The 21,436-nt window shown below is 48.9% G+C and overlaps 1 long non-coding RNA gene across 1 annotated transcript; it reads left to right on the top strand.

Annotated features, from left to right (window-relative positions):
- Positions 1-9,584: 9,584 nt before the first annotated feature.
- On the top strand, positions 9,585-14,916 carry LOC135298410 (uncharacterized). The gene is made up of 2 exons (XR_010360392.1): positions 9,585-9,944; positions 13,889-14,916. It is a non-coding gene; the product is annotated as an uncharacterized LOC135298410 (long non-coding RNA).
- The last annotated feature ends 6,520 nt before the right edge of the window (positions 14,917-21,436 follow it).

Here is a 21,436-nt window from a genome sequence, read left to right as displayed (position 1 = left end):
ATGAGTAAAAACAATGATTACAACCCAAAATATTCCTCTAACAAACGATGAAACCTATCCTGTCAATCCCCACTGTCCGAAAAGTTCATTGATGCCATCTGGGTTCTTCTCAACTTTTAAGTCCTTTACTTGCTCCCTCAGCTCTGGATGTTTACATGGATGGATGTTGGGTGTGAAGAAATTTGAAGCAGTACATCCTTTCAAAGTTGTGGCAGCTGTGTCCATGGTGAGCAGTGAAAAGTGTATTGCTGCTGGTTTCAGAGTGTTACATGCTTGGTGTTATTAGCATTTGGTAGCAGCTCACTCGGTGCTTAGGAGGTAGCACTGGTTTGCTTACTGAGCGAGCACTTTCGATTCTCTTAGCTTTTTTTTTTTAAGTTTTTGCAGCAATAACCCCAGGGTCCAATACTGAGGCTACTATTTTGTGTTTTCTGCCTCAAAAATCAATGTAGTTTCTGCAGCCAGATTTAAACTGATGGAAAAATCTGTTGTGCTTAATTTTTTTGGTCACGAATTGTGGTAATGTTAGGTGCTAGCAGAGCAGGCTTCCCCAAGCCACAGGGTGTTTTGACCATGGCACCATTTATTTGCTGGTGGGGTGTAAGGTTCCCAAGAGGCTGCATGGGTGAGCAGGCTCCCTCAGAGGTAATTTCTCAGAGAACAACCTGTAAATAGAATACATTGGCAAGAAAAAATTATATTATGATAGGCTGTAAGATTTAGTAAAGACTGAGTATTGGCAAATTTCAGTTCAGGGATTTGTTATGTCTAGAGTACATAGGGAGACAAAATTGTATTTAGTTATACATCCTTTTAGTAAGGCTGTTAGAAGGTTTTACCTCTCTGCTTTCCAATGGTTTTAAAGACTTGATATTCTTAAGACAAATTTAATTGGAACTTCCAACTACCCTTATAAAAAGGAGACACAGTTGTGCTTTTAGAATACAACAGAATTTTGAAAACTGAAAGCATTCTTAAAAGCTCACAAGAAATATATATAGAGGAATCTATGCCTTCTTTAAAAAAATTATTAATTTTTATTTTATCAGTTGACTTGCGTGTGTTTGAGTAATTGCATATTGGTATATGTCTTTGCATGAAATTTACACATATGGAACAAAAAGTCTTATTCACTTCTGAAGTTGCAGGTCAGGTTTGGGTTCACCTGGAGCACAGTCAGGGGTGGTGAGCACTGGAAGATCCAGCTGCAGTCCCCATCCATGTCCCTTTCACTGATGGCTTGAGGGTGTCTCAGCCTGGATCCAGAGCACCCTGGGGGGCTCCTGGGGCTGGCTTTGCACTCAGGGTGAGGATGGCCAGGAGCCACTGAGGCCGGCAGTGGGGACCAAGGCTGGGGCTCATGGCCTGGCAGGTGTGGCTCTGGGGGCTGGGACATGCCAGGGCTTGGGTCACAGTGGGAGCTGTGAGCAGGGGCACGGCCAGATTGGCAGCTGATGACGTGGTTCTGCTGTCTGGGACATCACAGAGGGCAGGTCACGCTGACATCTGTGTCCAGGGGCAGCTCTGGGTATCGCCGGCTCGGGGCTATGTAAAAGTCACGAACAGGATGGGTGGGACTGCTCGGAACATGTCTTGAGCTGTTTTATTTTCCAGCATCGGTCTCATTACATGGTTGTGACAATGGGAAGATGCCAGCAGCTCACATCCCAGGCAGCAGACCAAGAACCTAATGTTGCAACTGACTTTAGAAATTTTTTGACCAATCACACAAAGCAAAAGCATATTGACAGTAGTTCTATCCAACCACTCTAAGCACACGTACCTTTGGTTAAAACAATGCTTGCTTATTTTGAATACAATACCTGTTTGTAAACCTTAAAACACAATGCACAGAGCTCCATTATTAAGCTTAGAACTTGCTAATATCTTGCTAGATATACTTTTCTGCAACTTAGGGAGTTATTCTAGCCAAGCATTAATACACAGACCATTGTTCCATTTGTCCTTATTTTTCAACTTTTTACATAATTTTTCTGCTAACTTATTTTATGGCCACTGCTTAGCTCTAATCACAGTTCTGCTGTCTCTGAGGCCGACCTTTCACAGCTTTCCCAAAACCAAATTTTATAGATTCCCACACTCTTGGCTACCCCGTCTGTTCCCCGCTCTCTTGGCAGCAGCTATTATGATCACATTGGGGTCACCAATGGGGTCACAGTTTTGGAGACAGACGACTCGACACTCTGTGTTCATGCAGCAACAGCCAGCTTTATTGAGATCTTTCTTATATAGATAAGAAAGCCCATGAGGTTAATCCTCATAGGCTGAGCCAGTTACTATTCGGCTAACCAGCCAACGTAGCCTGAGTCCCCAACAGCCTGGGCCTGCTCTTACTGGTCAAATTACATAAGTTAGGTAATTATATAATAAATCACTTATTTCAGTTATAAAGTTGGAATTGTTTTTTCTATGAGGCCTACAGGCCAGCTGTAGGCCACCACAAGGGAACAGCTCACGAATATGTAATCAGTGTGTGTGATAAAACCTCTGCTCACCTGATGCTCGGGGCACTCAAATGGGGGAAGGATCCTCCTAGTGATCAGCACTGCAGTAAAGAATAGCTGCTTTCTAATACTCAAACTGTGTTAGAAAGTTTCTATTTGGGCGATTTCAATAGCAGTTCCACAAGGCCCCGTAGTTTCACAGTGGCCCCTTGGTTCTGAAGTGTCACAATAGCCTCAGTCCCACAAGGCCCTGCAATGTCCAAATAGTTCCCTTAATTCCATGGGGCCCTGAAGTGCTACAATGGCCCCTTGGCTCCATGAGGCCCTGCAGTGTCACCCTGGGGCAGGAGACCAGGAGGGATTCATTCCCCACACGCTGCAGCTCCCTGGGCCAGCTGGCACCGACACCTTCTCCCAGGCCAGCACCGCAGGGCACAGCCAGGGCTGTGCCACACTGCAGCTCCCTGCAAACCACGGCAGGGGCTGTGAGGCCAAAACCCAAGTCACAGACAGTTTCTCACTCTTTCTGTCTGTATTTGACCAAGAAATGTCCCATTGTGGGTCCCCTTTCCTACAGTCACTGCAGCACTGGGACCATACCCGGAGCTCTGAGGGAGAGAAATGGCCAGCGCTGCACCTCTGCACTGACTCAGGGATGGTGGGAAATGCTCTGTGGGGTGGCTGGAATGATGGAAAAGGGACAATTGGCAGTGCAGAGGGAAACCCATCTGGGCTGCTGGACCGGGGCAAGACATCATTGCCCAGGGGAGAAGTTGGCTGTGAAAGTCCCTCCTATGGATGCTCACGTGCCCAAGAGTCAGGCACTGAAGAGCATCGAAACAATGGACAGGAGGATGGGGCTGCTAGGATTAAAGTGTCTCAGCTGGGTCTGGACTGGCCACACAAAGGTGAGTTATTGCTGGACACCTCAAGTCATCAGGGCAGAGATGCAACCTCCAGATGGGCTCATGAGCAAGGGGTAGATTTAACCATGGACACCATCTCCAGGTTATCCCTGACTGTGAAACATGTCTGAGATCAAGCAGGGCCAGGCAGGCAAAGCCCCTGTGGTGTGGGGGACAATGGTGGGAATATCAGTCTGGGGAGACACGTGGTCTTTGTAGTGGGAGTAGGAAATTGGAGAGCACCATTCCTAAACCACAACAGCCCTGTCAGAGCCAGCCCTCTCCCTGCCCCACCACTGCTGGATCAGGAAGGGCAGAGGCATGGGGGAGGGAAATGCACAGGGACTCCTCCTGGGAGAGACCTCGGGTAGTTTCCAGGCCAGGCCAAAGCACAGTCAGTGGAGAAAAGACACAGGGATGGGCTGTTTGTGTGTTCTGCCATGGCAGGAGGAGAGGCAGAGCTGCAGAGACACCCAGACCATGTGGATCCCTGCAGGAGTGGATCTCACACAGCAGCTCTCAGGCCTCTGCTGCTCACTGGTTGCTCTGGTTTGATGTTCCCTGGTGGTTACACCAGCCCCCCACACCAGTGCTGTGTGCACACACACACCAGTTTCACCAGTGCCTGGGCCCCCAAAGGACACAGGACCTGATGATTTGTGGTCCCCACTCCAGTATCTGGCACTTGGACATTCCTTGGTACCCAGAGCTCCCTTGTTCCAGACAGTTCCTGGCAATGGGGGTTTAGGAAAATGCCACAGGCTGTGGGGATCAGCTGTAGGGCATAGCCAGGGACGCATGTTTGCTCATGACCAGCTCTTTCATCCCCTTTTCCCTGCTGATTCATGTTTGTTCTTTCACAAAGCACCATAGTGCCACCCTTTCCCTTCCTGTGGGCCTTTCTTAGGCATCACATGGGAAATGTTGCACATTCCCCAGATGACCTTTGTGGATTTCCATCATGAATCTCAGACCCAATGCAGAACCCCCCATGCTCAACTGGCAAGGTCATGCTGGAAAGCTCTGCCATTGACCCCCTTGGTGAGTCTTTCATGAGGAGGTGTCAGAACTTTCATAAATTTGTTTTTTATCTTCTGTTTTTCAAATTGGAATGGCCCTAAAATATCATCTACTGCAGCCCTCTTTCTGTGGGAAGGCACAACTACCACTGGAACAGATGGTCAAAGATCCTGACCTTGAACACATTTTGGAATGGGGTATTCATGTCTACGGATGACCTGTTTACAAATTCTTAACCTTATCACAAAATATTTATTTCTTATCTCAAATCTAAGCATATCCTTGAGCATTTTAAAGGCTACGTCCCTTTCTCTGCCACTATAAAAATATTTCAATTTTTCTTGGATTATGACCACAATGTTTTAATCTGAAAGGACCTTGAAAGGACACAAAAATCTTCCAAGATGGGGTTAGGAGGCCTCAAGCACATGACCCAGAGAGACTGATGGCCCAGGGCTCAGTGGTGTGAAGACTAATGACAGAACAGGAGTAGCCTGAGAGGGCTTGAAGGATGGTTTCAGAAATGGTAGAGCTCTTCTTCATTGTATGAAAAAGCCTGAGAAAAAATCATGCCACAGAGAATCACCTGGAGAGGTCCAGACTGGAAGCAAGGAGAAAGGAATTTCTCTCCCAGGGCAGGGCTGTGGTGCAACACGTCCCCCAGAATGGGTCTGGGTCAGCCCAAGGCTTTGTGTGGGCAGGCAGAGGCGGGCAGGAGGCAGAGCTGTCAGCAAAGGAAGGGGCCAGCCAGGTGGGGCAGCTGGGGGATGACGACAGCCTGCAGGGACAGAGGCACAGGGCAGGGACACGGTAGGACAGCCTGGGCTGCACAGGGCACAGGGATGGGCAGCAGCTGCAAGGCCCTGACAGAGCCAACTTGGGCAGCACTTTGGCCATGGCTGCTGGCCCTGGGCCTGAGCCAGGAGCAGGGGACAAGTGACCCTTGCAGGCCTGGGGCCTCATTGCCTCCTTGTCCCTGCTCAGCAGCCTGGCAGGGGCTGCCCCATGGTGCTGCCCTTGGCATTGCACATCCCCACATCCCAGTGCCCATCCTGGGAAGAGCCCTGAGCAAGGAGGGAGGGACAGGATCTGCCTGGCCAGGGGCTGGGGCTCAGGCCTTGGCCCTTTGCATTCCTGAAACACATCCAGGTTTGCTCAGCACCAGAGACACCTTTGCCTTGTTTGTCCCCAGCTGTCATCACTGCCTCCAGTGTTCTGCTCTAACTGGAACCTGCTCTAACTGGAGACACTTTCTCAGAGGGACTTATTAAAACTTCAAGAAACTTTGGGGTTTTAATTTGACTTTCAGTTCTTGAGAAGTTTTTTGAATGCTCTCTCAGGGACTGAGTCTGATGTAAACAACACCCAAGTCCCCAGAGGGTCATTAAAGTCCTTGTGCTGTGTCTGTGCTGCTGAGCTGGGCTGGGCTCCTCGTAATCAAAAAAAGCTTCAAAAAAACATTTCTCTTGATGAGCAGCTCCTCTCCCAGCCCAGCAGGGCTGAGGGCACTGCCTGCAAGGACAGTACCTGAGAGCAGTGAAGTAGACAGAGGCTCAGAGCAGCTGCAAGGACAATTCTGAGCTCGTTCATGGAGAAATCTTCACCACTTCTGACACAGCCAGTCTGTGGCTGCAGGGATCTCCTAAAGCTGACCCAGAACAGGACTGATGTGACTGTAAGGATGGCTCTGCTACTGTTTCTGCTTTGTGGGAGGATGTGCTGCAGAACGGGGCTGCCCTGGGCACCCTCAGAGGGACAGGGCAGGGCAGCAGGCAGCAGCAGCAGCACCTTGGCTTGCAGCATCTCTGTTTGTCTGGCCTGCCCTTAAGGCCCTGCTGCCACGGAGATGCCCCTGGGCAGTGCCCTGTGCTGGGAGGGGTCTGCAGGGCAGAGCTGAGTCCCTGGGGCTGGGCTGGGCTCTGGCAGCACTGGCAGGGACAAGACTTGGGTAGAGAGAAACAGCTCCCAGTAGGCACAATTCCAGCAGCAGAGAGCCAGACCAACCCTTGGTTTCCCTTCCTGTTCAGGTGCACAGGGAAAGAGGGAAGAGTATAGAGAAATTGACTTTGAATCTAGAGACTTCAAAATGTCCATTTTAATTGCAAGGATTTGAATTTGAAGTGCAATCACTCTGAAATATAGGGCGATGTAATGAGCAAAGGGCACCTGTGTGGGACCAGCAGGTCTGACTGCACTGGGGCACAGGGAGCCCTGTTTTCCTTCTGGGCTCCCCAGTGTTCTAGCTGACAGCAATGCTGAGGATGAGGCAGTAACTCATCAGCAGCAAAAACCCAAACTCAAAATAGTTATGGAAAGTTCCCTCACAAGAAGAAAAGTAATTTTCTAGGGATTTCCAATTAAATAGAAAATCACTGACTAAAAGAAGTTGGCCCCAACTTGTCAATGTCTTCTTTCAAGAGTCTACCATGCTGAGAGTGAAGAAATGCCCAACAGCAGCTCCATCAGCAACTTCCTCCTGCTGGCATTGGCAGACACACGGCAGCTGCAGCTCCTGCCCTTCTGCCTCTTGCTGGGTATCTCCCTGGCTGCCCTCCTGGGCAACGGCCTCATCATCAGCGCCGTAGCCTGCGGCCACCACCTGCACATGCCCATGCTCTTCTTCCTGCTCCACCTGGCCCTCAGCCACCTGGGCTCCATCTGCACCACTGTCCCCAAAGCCATGCACAATTCCCTCTGGGACACCAGCACCATCTCCTACACAGGATGCGCTGCACAGCTCTTTTTCTTTCTGTTCTTCTTCTCAGCAGAGTTTTCCCTCCTGACCATCATGTGCTACGGCCACTACGTGTCCATCTGCAAACCCCTGCACTATGGGACCTTCCTGGGCAGCAGAGCTTGTGCCCACATGGCAGCAGCTGCCTGGGCCAGTGCCTTTCTCAATGCTCTGCTGCTCATGGCCAATACATTTTCCCTGCCCCTGTGCCATGGCAATGCCCTGGGCCAGTTCTTCTGTGGAATCCCCCAGATCCTCAAGCTCTCCTGCTCCAAATCCTATCTCAGGGAACTTGGGCTCATTGTGTTTTCAGTCTCCTTAGCAATTGGCTGTTTTGTGTTCATTGTTTTCTCCTATGTGCAGATCTTTAAGGCTATGCTGAGGATCCCCTCTGACGGCACAAAGCCTTTTCCACCTGCCTCCCTACCTGACCATGGTCTCTCTGTTTATCAGCACTGTTATCTTTGCTCACCTGAAGCCCCCCTCCATCTCCTCCCCATCCCTGGATCTGGCCCTGTCAGTTCTGTACTCAGTGGTGACTCCAGCACTGAACCCCCTCATCTACAGCCTGAGGAACCAGGAGCTCAAGGATACCCTGCGGAAAATTATGACCCTATCTTTTCAGGGACAAGAAACTCTGTCTTTTCTGCTTCAGAATATTCAGAATGTAACTCTTTACAATCTTGGCCTTTATTTTTCTATTTGTCAGTTTTTTCATTGGGACCTTTTCTTATTCTTTTTTCCAGTGTTATAATTTTTTAAATAAATATTGTAGTACTATTCTGAGTCTTTCTACATGAACATCTACTTTTCTTTTGCAACACAAAGACCTTCAGGAGACTTGTTCTCTGTGCATTTGAATAAAAACCAGTGGCTGTCCTGACCTGTGTGTCCAAGGCATTTCCTCAGCCCTCCTCTGGCTCTGCAGGGGCAGTGCCTGTGAGCAGAGGTGGAGGGAATAGGTTCCCAGCACAGCAACACAGCCAGGGACAATGGCCCTGCCTCTTTCCACATCTGCTCCTCCCTGCTCCACACTCTCCTTCCCAGCCCTGCTGTGGGTGCGAGGCCGGAGTGCTCTGGCAGCTTGGTCACTGTCCTGCTGCATGTCCGTGCTGTGCCCTCAGGCAGGGACAGGCCATGGGCACTGCTGGGACACAGCTGGGCTCCAGCACAGCAGCTCCACCAGCAAAGGGCATCTCCTGAGCGCAGGGCAGGAAGGCTTTGCTCCCCTCCAGAGTCACTCTCAGGACTCTCAAGAGGCTTCTTGTGTTCCTTTGTTCTCCCAGAGCTCAGTGGGATGAGATCAGGGTCTCCCTGGGGCCTTCAGGGGACTCAGGTCTGGGTCAGGTTTTGCTTGTTGGTGGCCAGTGCCCATCAGATGCTGAATGGTCTGTGCTGAACCTTCCAGGGGCTCTGCAGCTTGTGCCAGGGCTGATGGCAGGGGAAGGTTTTTCTGGAGGGCCTTGGGAGCTGCCAGGAGAACACAGGGGACCCGCAGGGACAGTGTGTGCCAGGGACCAGCAGGGAGTGGAGCTCACTGGGCACAGGCCTGGCCAGGCTGGGGTCACCCCGAGATCCAGGACTGAATGTCTGCTGTGAGCCAGGAGAGCTCTGCAGCCCAGGGACACAGCAGGCCCAGGGAAAGGAGTCTGGGCACTGCCTCCTCTGACCCTCAGGGAACTCCCCCAGGAGGATCCAGGGCAGCCCCAAGCCCCTCTGGCAGCCCTGGCACAAGGCAGGCACCTCTGAGCCCCCTCCATGCCCTGCAAGAGCCTGTGTGGGAGGGAGTCAGTGCAGGGAGCACCATCAGCTGCCTCTGTGTGCCAGGCTGAGCAGCAGAGCCCAGCAGAGGCAGCCCAGGGCCCCGGGCAGCACAGCCCTCGTGCTCTGCAGAGCAGCAGCCCCAGCTCGGGGCTCTGGGCAGCAGGGCAGGGGCTGCAGCAATGGCTGCTGGGGCCAGCACAGACGTGTTCCCCTGGGAAAGGCTCTGAGGGCAGCTGGCATGGGCCAGGAGCAGAGCAGGAGCCCGTGGGTGTGCAGAGGAGCCCTGGCAAGAGGCTGCCCTGTCCCTGGGCCAGCAGGAGCTGCCTGAGGAGCCCCGGGGCCAACTCTGCTGCTGGGCTGGGCAGTGGGGCTGGCCCTGGGGCTGCAGGAGCTGCTCGAGCTGAGCATCTGCTGAGCATTCCAGACCCAGAATGGCTGTCCCTGACCTCCAGTGCCTGCAGTTCCTGCTGCAGGGCCAGACCTGACTCTGCTGCTCTGCTGAGCTGGGACAGGGAAAGGCTGAACTGGGCAGTGCCAGGGAGATGAAAACAATGGAGCCTTGTCACCATGAATCCCCCGCAGTGTCAGAATGCGCTCCGTGGTTCCATGAGGCCCCACAGTGTCGCAATGGCTCCTTGGTTCCATGAAGCCCCACAGGGTCACCATGGTCCCTAGGTAACACGAGGCCCTGCAGTGTCACAAGGGCCCCTTGGTTCTGTGGAGCCCACAGGGTCCGTTTTGCCAGTGGGCAGGATCAGCACCAAAGACACAGATACCAAATGAAGGAATTGTGTAATTTATATAAGGGAAATCTGCAAAAAATACAAAAGTAAAGTACATAATTATTTGAAAATAATTACAATAGGAGCAGGTCAGCAATGCACTCAATAATCACCACCAAAGATTGCCTGCAGTGATTAAGAAAGATGCAGCACCAGTTCCCCTCAGGCTTTGCCATCCCCCAGATCCACACAGCAGCAGGGGAAGCTGTCCCAGCCAAGGACTGCAGAGCCACTCCTGGACACTGGGAATTCCTGAAGGTGCCTCCAGCCACAGGTGAGGCTCCAACCTCGCTGTGAGAGGGCCCAGCTCTGACAGTGCTGAATGAACAAACTGACAGCACTTCTAGTGTGGGAACATCTGGTTTCATCCTCCTCTTGGGTTCCTCCCAAAGTCTGGCCAGGGCCCAAGGAGGAACCAAGGGAAGTGACTTTGACCATTCATCTCCAGACAAGGCCAGATGGGGCCTTGTCCAATTTTTAAATACAGAAAGGTAAATCCACATTTCACCAATGAATAGCTACAGAGATCATAGTGCTAAAAATTATTCATTAATAAGCAGATACAAAGATAATCTTTGGTTGGAAGGTTTATTTAGAGGTCAGCTTCGGCTCAGGGCCTGCTGTTCAGGCCTCAGCCAGGACCTAGTGTTAAGGACTCAGGACTTTAATTGGGTCCTGTAACCTGCAGATGAACTACAACCTTTATAACAATTATTTCAATAACACAGTTTAGATTTAGGTATTAGGCATACAGGCATGGCCTCTTGTTCTTCAACTAAGTGTGTTCAAGTTCATTACCCAGAACTATAATTCACATTCCTTTTAAAACAACCCTAATTAGTTGCTATTCTCTGTTAGTTTATCAAATCCCATTTTTTCTTGAGACTGTGTCTCTATTTAGACACGTCTCAGTACTCCATTTCTAGCACACATTGTCACAACAACTCTAACATGGAATCATAACACACCAAGTGCTCACACTGCAATGAGAGACACTGTCAGAAATTCATTTTGCAGCATCCTCCAATTTGGCAGCCATGAAACCAATCCCACCCAAAAGCATTTTCTTCTTTTTTCCACTCTTCTACTGTTTTTTTTCTGTCAAGGTGATTCCTGACTGTTTGACTTGAAACCCAGCACTCATAGTAGTGCAACATCCCTGTACCATTATAACCCAGCTTCCTCCTTGGCCATCAAGCAGATAATCCAAGGCCATACGGTTTTGCTGAGTCCCCATTCGTGTTTGTTGGAGCTCACAGGATGTGCTATTGGATATTTTCATAGTATCATTTCCTATTTCTTCTAATAATCAATTTATCTCGTTACTGTAAACTCCACAGTATAAGGCAGTGCCCATGGGGCAGAGCGTGAACCGGAATTTTTGGCTTTTTAAAAACCAAGGCACTCCTTGGAGGGAAATTCTCTGGGCCCCAGTTCTTCCTTGTGGTTGTTGCTGAAGGACCCTAAATGGTGGCCCTGTAGCTGGGAGTGGTGTGACACTGACATGGACCTGCCCCAGCATCCCAAGTTGTACTGACATTGGGAGTGATGGTGAAGCACAGAAATCCTCTCACACTGTGGCCTCTGTAACTAGAACACAGTTCAGTTTCTCCTGAAGGGAAATCTTAGTGAATCCTGTCAAACTGATCATTGTGTTCTTGTGTTCCACAGCACAGTTTCCTGCAACCGTCCCTTCATTGCCTCTGTTATGAGGCAGAGCCCACAGACAGAGTTCTGGCCACCCCACACAGTGGGCTTTCCAAGGGAGCCCCATTCCTCCCAGCTACAGCTGAGAACATACTGAGCAATTAGCGACATTGAATACTTTGGCTATTTTGATATTGAAATTTTCATAACAATTTTTATGACCAATCCCTTGGTGAAACTCTAGAGATGTTTGTGGCAAACAAAGATTCTGGCTGACTCTCAAGATACAACTTATAGACATCAGCAGTACTTCAGTGACACGGTTAATCATTCTTTTTCCTCAGTCTCATTTGGGATAAGAGCAATAATTCTGTTGTCCATGGAGCTGGCACCTTTTTAATTTCAGAAGAATGCCCCCAAAGTCCTTTGCTGTTCAGCTTTAGCACAGTGTCTGTGGGTAACAAAGCTTGGTGGGGCTCTTTCCCCTTTGGCAAGAAGGAGGCTGGATTCCAGTCCCTGAGGGCACCCAGGCTCCTGGATGGAATTTGTCTGGAAGTCCCTCAGTGCCACAGCAGCCTTCACATGGAGCCCCGTGGATCAGAGCATTTTCCAAAGGGGCCTTTGAGGCAAACAGGGAGATTTGGTCCGGCAGGATGTGTAAAACAACATCATATAATATCTGCTTGTTCTCACACAGAACACCTGGCTGCAGGGATACATTGCCATTGTTCCTGCCCAGGTTTCAGGATTCAAACAGTGCTGTCTTTCCCAGGAGCTGTTATTCCTTCAGCTGCCTCAGGAGGCCCTTTTGGCCTCTGGAACCACACTCTGCCTCCATTATTAGGACTGCTGGATCCAAACCCTTTATCTCCACCAACAGCAGTGATTTGAGATGGATATCCTTTTTTCCCAATTGTTTTAAAAACTGACCATATCAATAATTGTGATACCCTGCCATGGGATTGAACAATCCAATTTTGTTTACTGTTGTTTAACACATTTCCTTTAATTTCTCCTTGATAATCTGCATCAGTTCCTCCTCCCATGACATGAACATTTTCCAAGGCCAAGCTGCAAGTGGGCAGTTACCAAACTAAAATGTCCTGGAGGAATCTGAATTCCTGTTCCTGTATGGATAACTCTCATTTTCTTCTCATTTATGCTAAATAATTCCAAGCAGGAAGGTCCAGCCCTCCAGCCTCTGGGCTGGCCCTGCCAGGGGCCATCACACCCAGAACAATTTTCCAGGCAGTCCAAGTCTCTCTGTCCATGGGTACAAATTGGGTGCAGCTGTGCACAGCCACGGGGTTTCCATTTCCCCAATGGGCCACTGTTAAGGAATGGAGCACATCTGGGAGATGGGTTCACCATGGGGACAGGTTCCCATCTCCTCATTTTTTCAACTGCTCTTTTAACAACCCCTTCACCTGTTCAACCAATCCTCCAGCTTGTGGATTGTCTGGAACATGAAAAACCCAGCAGACTTAATAATTGTATTTTTCACACTAACAGACAAAGCATTCCACGTCACAGTATCAGCAAATCCTATAAAAATAGCCAATTTCATCCCTTCCTTTTTTATTTGTTGTATACAATCTCACAAAGTTTACAACTGACAGTTGGGTCTTGGCCAGTTCTTTTCTGTATGGCATTTAGTGTCACAGTGAGCAGCCAAAGCTGACATATTAGCATTGTCTGCCTTATTTCACATTATCAATTTTTAATGACATAGATATAAAATAGATTGTTTTATTATATTATATATATATTCTGCTTTGAAAGCAAAACCAGTGAGAGACTCCAAGTCAGAAATACAGTTTATTAGGAAAAGATGAAAAACCCAAAATACATGCAATGATGCAAAAGAAAAAAACACTGACAGTATCAGAATACAACCTGACACCCTGCTAGTCTGGGTGTTGGTAGCAGCCCAGATGAAATGGTCTTGTTGAAGTGGTGATGCTGTAGAAAAGATCTAGTAGCTCTTATCCTCTGGAAACCAGTGGGTAAGGACAGCTTGTTCTGTCCCAAAACCCAAATTATATCCAGGTGGGGATGCTTAGCTCTCCCCCCTGGGCAGAGCATCTCACAATGGGCTGATATCATTCTGTGTCATGGGGTGGGTCCTTGATTGCTCATTAAACAGAAATGGCTCCTGGAGGGAATTATCTCTGAGTCATGTGAGTGGCAAGGCATTGATGGGCCCATTAGCAGGAGATAAGGTAAAAACAGTGCCCCTCCTGGTTTCAATAGCTCTTGAGGATGGGAATAAAATACATCTTTATATTGTAACCTAGGACATAATCCACCACTTATTCTAATACCATCTATACCCAAACCAATGCCCTCTTACAAATTATATATATATATATATATATAAAAATATAGAATGAAACTTTATACACAGTTCTCACTTAAAATTAGGTCTCCTTGTTTCCCCATCCTTCTGCATTACCCTCCAAGTGTAACCAGGTCCTTGAGCAAAATCATTCCCATGGATGGGTTTGCCCCTGCCTGCAGTGGGATTAATCCAAACAGTCTTTCCTAAAATACCTTTCATGTGTATCACAGGAACTTTGTCTCCATCCACTGTGTGCAGGAGTTCAGACTGGGCAGAAAGAGCTCGATTGATGGACCCTCAGGTATTGACCATCCAGGTGGTTTTTGCTAAGTTCAATTCCCAATTCTGAAGGTTCTCCCATCAAGTGCCTTCAGGGTAGTCTTAAGTAGTCGTTACATTGTTCAACTTTCCCAGCAGCTAGTGCATGATAGGGGATACGATATATCCATTAAATACCATGTTCCCTGGCCCAAGTGTTGATAAGACTATTCTTGAAATGGGTCCTGTTGTCCAACTAATTTCTCTCACGGGTGCCATGTCTCCACAGGACCTGCTTTTCTAGGCCCAGGATGGTGTTCTGGGCAGTAGCATGAGGCAAGGGGTAGGTTTCCAACCGTCCTGTGGTTGCTTCCACCATGGTCAACACGAAGTGTTTCCTTTGGCGGGTTTGGGGAAGCGTGATGTAATCAATTTGCCAAGCTTCCCCATACCTGTACTTCAGCCATCACCCCTGCAGCATCCCAGGTGCAGAGCAGCCAGGTCAGGATGGACTCGTTCATCTGGTGGGTGAATTCCCTCCACAGGTCACGCAGCTCACCCAGGGACAAAGAACAAGTAATGATTTTGGGCTCTGTCTCTTCTGCTGGGTGTGAGGGTCCTGCTGCATCCTCATCAGTCACTATGTGGACTGATTTGCTCTTTGATTTTGTCTTCTGAATGGGGGCAGCTGCTACTGGTTCAGGCTGTTCTGGTTTGGTGATGGTCTGTGTGGAGACGTTGATGGCGCTTTTGGTTTCTTCCTCCTCTGTGACAGTCTGCATAGACATGGATGACTGTTGTTTTGCATTTGGTTCTTTCTTCCTCTGTGGCATTCTGTGCAGACACAGGCACTGCTGATTTGCTTCTCTTTTCCTCGTCCTCAAGAAGACGCTGCTCTATACCATGTAGTGCTTTGTTTCTAAGCATGTTGCAGGCTGTGCAGAGAAGACAAAGCAGAACTAACAACAACACTATGCTGCCTTGGCATCCAGAGAGAAAACATTTTCAAAAACTGCTCTATCAAGCCTGAAAGGCTGGAAAAAGTAATTCTTTATCCCTGACAGGAACAGAGGGCCCCATATGTCAACCAGACCCACCCCACAGAGAGGTCTGTTGCCTCCCTGGGGCCCAGGTACGGGATATTACTGAGAGACTGCCTGGGCTGATTCCGCCCTCTGATTATTACCCATTACTGATACTCCAGGCTGGCAGTGATGAGATTGAAAACAGGAGTGTCAGGACAATTGAAAAGCGACTTTAGGGCACTGGGACAAGTGGTTGATAGGACAGGGGCACAGGTAGTCTTTTCCTCAGTCCCTTTGATGGCTAAGAAGAACAGTGAAAGCAATAGAAGAGCTCAAATTATTAACAAGTGGCTCAAGGGTTGGTGTCATCAGCAGAACTTTGGATTCTTTGATCACGGGGCAACTTCTACAGCACCTGGCCTGCTGGAACCAGGTGGGCTCTATCTCTCTATTAAGGCAGAAGAACTTTAGCTCATGAACTGGCAGAACTTGTTGAGAGGGCTTTAAACTAGGTCTGAAGAGGGAAGGGGATGCTGTTGGGCTCTCTGGAAGCAGGCCCAAGGGAGGTAAGCCTGAGTTAGGGGTGAAATCAGCAGCCCAGCTGAGGTGCACGGATACCAGTGCATGCAGCATGGGTAACAAACAGGAAGAGCTGGAGGCCATGGTCCAGCAGCAGAGCTGTGATGTCATTGCCATCACAGAAACGTGGTGGGATGACTCACATGGCTGGAGTGCTGCACTGGATGGCTACAAGCTCTTTAGGAGAGATGGGAAAGGGAGAAGAGGTGGAGGGGTGGCCCTTTATATTAGGGAGGCTTTGGACACCGCAGGTATTGAAACTAATGAGGATGGAGTTGAATGTCTGTGGGTAAGAATTAGGGGGAAGGCCAACAAGGCTGACATCCTACTAGGAGTCTGTTTTTGTCCACCCTGCCAGGAAGAAGTGGTGGACAACTCATTCTATAAGCAGCTAGAGAATGTTTCAGGCACATCATTCCTTGTTCTTGTAGGCAATTTCAACTTGCCAGACATCTACTGGGAGCTCAATACCCAAAAAAAAAGACCGTCCAGGAAATTTTTAGAGTGTGTGGAGGACAACTTTTTGTCACAGCTGATGGGTGGGCCCACCAGGGGAGGGGCTGTGTTAGATCTTGTTGTTTGCAAATAGAGATGGGCTGGTGGGAGATGTGGTGGTTGGAATCCACTTGGGGCAGAGTGATCACGAGATTATGAAATTGTTGCTATTTGGTGAAGTCAGGAGGAACATTAATAAGACTTTTATACTGGACTTTCAGAGGGCAGACTTTGACCTATTTAGGAGGCTTATTCAAAGAGTTCCTTGGGAAGCAGCCCTTAAATGCAAGGGGGTTCAGGAAAAGTGGATGTGCTTCAAAACAGATCTTGAGGGCACAGGAACAGACTGTCCCTGTGTGCTGAAAGATGAGGTGACGAGGCAATCGCCCAGCCTAGATGGGGGAGGGAGGTTTTGGAGGACCTTAAGAATAAAAGGAGGATGAATGACCTTTGGAAAGAGGGTCAGGTATCTCAGGAAATATTTAAGAGGGCTTCTAGAGCATATAGGAAACAAATCAGGGAGGCCAAAGCTCATTTTGAATTTAAAATGGCAATTTCTGTAAAGGACAACAAAAAATGTTTTTACAGGTATATTAATGGTAAAAAGAAGGGTAAGAACAACCTCTGTTCTACACTGGATGAGGGAAAGAACTTAGTAACTGCAGATGAGAAGGCAGAAGTGCTTAACACCTTCTGTGCCTGAGTCTTTGGTGGGAAGATGGCTTGTCCCCAGGACAACTGTCCTTTTGGGTTGGTAGATGGTGCCAGGGAACAGAATAGTCCCCCCATTATCCAAGAGGAGCCAGTCAGAGAACTTCTGAGCTGCTTGGATGTTCATAATCCATGGGCCCAGATGGGATCCACCCCAGGATGATGAGGGAGCTGGCAGATGAGCTTGCCAAGCCACCCTCCATCCATCATTTACCAGCAGTCCTGGCTCACTGGGGAGGTTCCAGATGACTGGAAGCTGTCCAATGTGGCACCCATTCACAACAAGGGTGGGAAGGAGGATCCTGGTAATTACAGGCCAGTCAGCCTGACCTCAGTACCCAGTGAGGAAATGGAGCAGTTTATACTGAGTGTCATCAGCCAGCACTTCCAGCATGGCCAGGGTATCAGAGCCAGCCAGCAGCGGTTCAGGAGGGGTAGGTCGTGTTTGACCAACCTGGTCATCTTTTATGACCAGGTGCCCCTCCTGGTGGATGCAGGACAGGCTGTGGATGTGTCTATTTGCACTCCAGCAAGGCCTTTGGCACTGTCTCCCACAGCACACTCCTGGAAAAGCTGCAGCCCAGGGCTGGGACAGGAGCACTCTGTTCTGCTGGGTTCAGAACTGGCTGCATGGCCAGCCCAGAGAGTGCTGGTGAGCGCTGCTGCATCCAGCTGGCAGCCAGGCACCAGTGCTGTCCCTCAGGGCTCTGTGCTGGGGCCAGCTCTGTTCAATATTTTTATTGATGACATGGATGAGGGGATTGAGTCTTTCATTAGTAAATCTGCAGATGACACTGAGCTGGGAGCGTGTGTCCATCTGCTGGAGGGTAGGAGGGCTCTGCAGGGAGACCTGGAATGGTTGAATGGATGGGCAGAGTCCAAACAGATGAAGTTTAAAAACTCCACGTCCCAAGTCTTGCATTTTGGCCACAATAACCCCCTGCAATGCCAGAGGCTGGGGATGGTGTGGCTGGACAGTGGCCAGGCAGAAAGGGACCTGGGGGTGCTGCTCGACAGCCGATTGAACATGAGGCAGCAGTGTGCCCTGGGGGCCAAGAAGGCCAATGGCTCCTGGCCTGGATCAGGAATGGTGTGGCCAGCAGCAGCAGGGAGGTCATTCTTCCCCCACACTTGGCACTGGTGTACTTGGCATTATTCCCCTGTACTGGCACTGTACCTTGAGTGCTGTGTCCAGTTCTGGGCCCCCCAATTTAGGAAGGACATGGAGGGGCTGGAGCGTGTCCAGAGAAGGGCAACAAGGCTGGTGAGGGGCTTGGAACACACATCCTGTAAGGAGCGACTGAGGGAGCTGGGGTTGTTTAGCCTGGAGAAAAGAAGACTCAGAGGTGGCCTTACCACTCTCTAAAACTTCCTGAAAGGTGGTTGTAGTCAGGTGGGGGTTGGTCTCTTTCTCCAGACAACAACTGACAGAACCAGAGGACACAGTCTTAAGCTGCACCAAGGGAAATAGAGGTTGGATATTAGGACAAAGTTTTTTACAGAAAGGATGATGAAAGTATTTGATTGCTTTGCTCAGAGAAATGGTAGAGTCACCATCCCTGGATATGTTTAAAAACAGACTGGATGTGGCACTCAGTGCCATGGTGCAGTTCAAGTGTTAAGGCTGTGTTAAACTCGATGATCTTGAAGGTCTCTTCAATACAGTAATTCTATCATTCTGTCATTCTGTAACTCACTGATCCCAATGGGCCCCTACCAGCTCAGCCCAACTGCAATTCTCACCCTTTGGCTCAGCCTTTGTGTCCCCTCGAGGCACTGGCAGAGCTGTTGGGGACAAGGCAGGAGTAGGGCAGCCCCAGCGTTCCCCTGTGTGTGACACCCCAGCGGTGACAGCCCCAGCGTTCTCCTGTCTGTGACACCCCAGCAGTGACAGCCCCAGCGTTCCCCTGTCTGTGACACCCCAGCGGTGACAGCCCCAGCATTCCCCTGTGTGTGACACCCCAGCAGTGACAGCCCCAGCGTTCTCCTGTCTGTGACACCCCAGCAGTGACAGCCCCAGCGTTCCCCTGTGTGTGACACCCCAGCGGTGACAGCCCCAGAGTTCCCCTGTGTGACACCCCAGCGGTGACAGCCCCAGCGTTCCCCTGTGACACCCCAGCGGTGACAGCCCCAGCGTTCCCCTGTCTGTGACACTCCAGCAGTGACAGCCCCAGCGTTCCCTCCCTGCAGACGCTCCAAGGGAAGCGTCCAGAGCCGCGTCCAGTCCATGGAACTGAGCGGCCACTGCCCAGCCTGGCCTGGGCTGATGTGGATTCCTCTGCACACAGAGGAAGGAAGGTCCCCCTGGCCACCTGCACAGTGCCACAGACAAGTGTCAGACACAGTTACAGAGCTCTGCCCAGAGATGGCAGGGGCAGTTCCTTAAAAAGAACCATAAAAAATCAAGAAAAATAACCAAAAAACCAAACAAAACTATAACAAAACTACAAGAACAACAAAAAAACCAAACACCACAACCACAGAAAATCCCCAAAAAACTCCCAAAACCCAACAAAAACAAACAAAACAAACAAAACAGAGAACAAAAACACAAATCAAACAAACAAACAACAAAAAAACCCAAAACACAAAACAAAAGAAGAAACAGGCAACTCCCCTCCCCAGCAGAGCTGTTCCATCCTTCAATTGTCCTGCCTGCACTCACACACCTGGGGCTGCAAAGCTAGGATTCATTGGGCACATTTGCAGGAAAAGCGGGTTTAAGACAGGTTTTCAGCAGAACTGTTCTCAGCTGAGCCAAAAAGGCCCCTTTGGCAGCTGCAGGGCCATTGGAAATGCAGAGCCTCAGCCCACAGGGCAGAAAAGGGCTCTGAGCTCCCCTCCCCTGACACCAAACCCTGTTCCCAGGCTGCTTCACACACAGGATTCTTCTGCAGGACTGCGCAAAGCTGAGTGGGTTCTGGCTTCTCCATGTTGCGTGTCCTAAAGCTGCCTGAGAGAAGAAATTTCGGGTCAGCTCTGCTGGCACAATCCCTCCTGGTGCAGGGCACAGCGCCAGGAAGGGCTTTGTGTGCCGAGGCTTTGCTGCAGCCAAGGAAAGCTCCTGGCTCAGGGTCACCTTTGCTGCTCAGCCAGAGCCCCGAGTGCCCCAGCAGCAGCAGCAGAGAATGGCAGCATTGCCAGGGGCTGGCACAGGAGGGGGAGGTTAACCCCTGGAGAGAGGCTCCTATTCCAGTTTTGCATTCAGGCAGCTGCAGACTGTAAAATATAAAGCTGTGTTTTGTGTCAGGTACATATAGACAACGTGTGTATTTGTGATTGTGATACGTGTGGAAACCCACTATGGGACAATTATAAACAAAATTCTAATAAATAACTGAGGAAGTAAAGCATGGAAGAAGGCCTTTGAACCTCTCCTTTCTTCACAATTAACCTTTATAAGTCTTCAGTTGATTTAGGAGCATTTGAATTAAAGCTTTAAGGATGTTGCTGTTTGACAGGAACTTTCTGCTTTGAGCTAAAAAGAGTTTTGCAATAATAACCTTTTGAAGTATCATTTTAGAATATTGCTTGTAGTAAGGATCTTTGAAACTAAAAGATAAAATCAAGGCAGAGATTGATGACTGTCCAAACCTCACAAAGTGGTTTATTTTCTAAAGTAAGAGGTTTTTTTATTTTGTTAGCTGTTAAAAAGAGGAGGCTTTTGTTCTGAGGAAGGAATATGTAAGACTAAAACAGTTAAATGGTGCCCAAAAAGTAAAAAGCAATAGATGTGATCCATCTCGCCTTAAAATTGGTCTGGCCTTTCTTATTTAACTAGCTGTAGCTCACAGAAAGAAGAATTTGCCTCTGCAGCTATTAGCACAGCTGGATACAAGAAGAAGAGGCGGCTGTGGAAAAAGCTTTTAGCTAAATCCAGGAAGTCTGGGGGGAAAAAAAAGCTAATAGTAAAAGTTAATGCAGTACTGTCTTTCTTTTATCACTGTACTGTTAAGAAGTCCTTTCCAGGTACTACTGAAACAGCAATCCAAACCATAGGGAGAGGGTGAATTCATGCCAGTAGAATCAAAGGACTTGTGAAGGAACCTGAAGAATGGACTATCACATTTAAACCGGGTGATACCAAATTGACTTTCAAATGGAGACTGGGTGGTAATGATTTGGGAAAACTCACATGATCCAAGAAATGTACAAAGAATAACACTTAATTAAGAAATAAGGCAAAGCTTACATCACTGGTTTCAAGCACTGCCTAAATAAAACATCTCCTTGGGGAGGGATACTTCAAACAGAAGGAGCAGAACTGTTTTGGTCAAAGAGCTGTTATATTCTGACCTTAGCCTGTGAATTCAAAAAGGGAGAAGGAGAATTACCATTTCCATCAGTACCATACTGTAAACTTTATTTAATTCGTTCCAATACCATAGGACATGATAGCTGGGTTATAAATAAATGTTTGAATTGTGGGAATAATTAGTATTTTGGTTCACAAAATTTATGCTCTTGTTGCAAGAAGTGTTAAAAAGTAACAACATTGTTTTGTGGATGGGAATTATTAGTGCCTGTTGAATGAGAAGTACCTGAGCAAGGGTAGGAAGCCACAGTTAAGGAGTGGCAAAATGATTTGCCTGGAAATTATCTAAGAGAAAGTGACAAGGAAATAGAGGGCAAGACCAGATTGGCAAAATATTGCCACCAAGAAGACCAAATACGCCTGCTGTGGATTGCAACTCCACAGGCATGGGAAGT

This window comes from Passer domesticus, chromosome 4 (assembly GCF_036417665.1).
Source record: "Passer domesticus isolate bPasDom1 chromosome 4, bPasDom1.hap1, whole genome shotgun sequence".
NCBI classification, from domain to species: Eukaryota; Metazoa; Chordata; class Aves; order Passeriformes; family Passeridae; genus Passer; species Passer domesticus.
The sequence above is the reverse complement of the archived record's forward strand: the minus strand, read 5'-3'. Positions and strand labels throughout refer to the sequence as shown.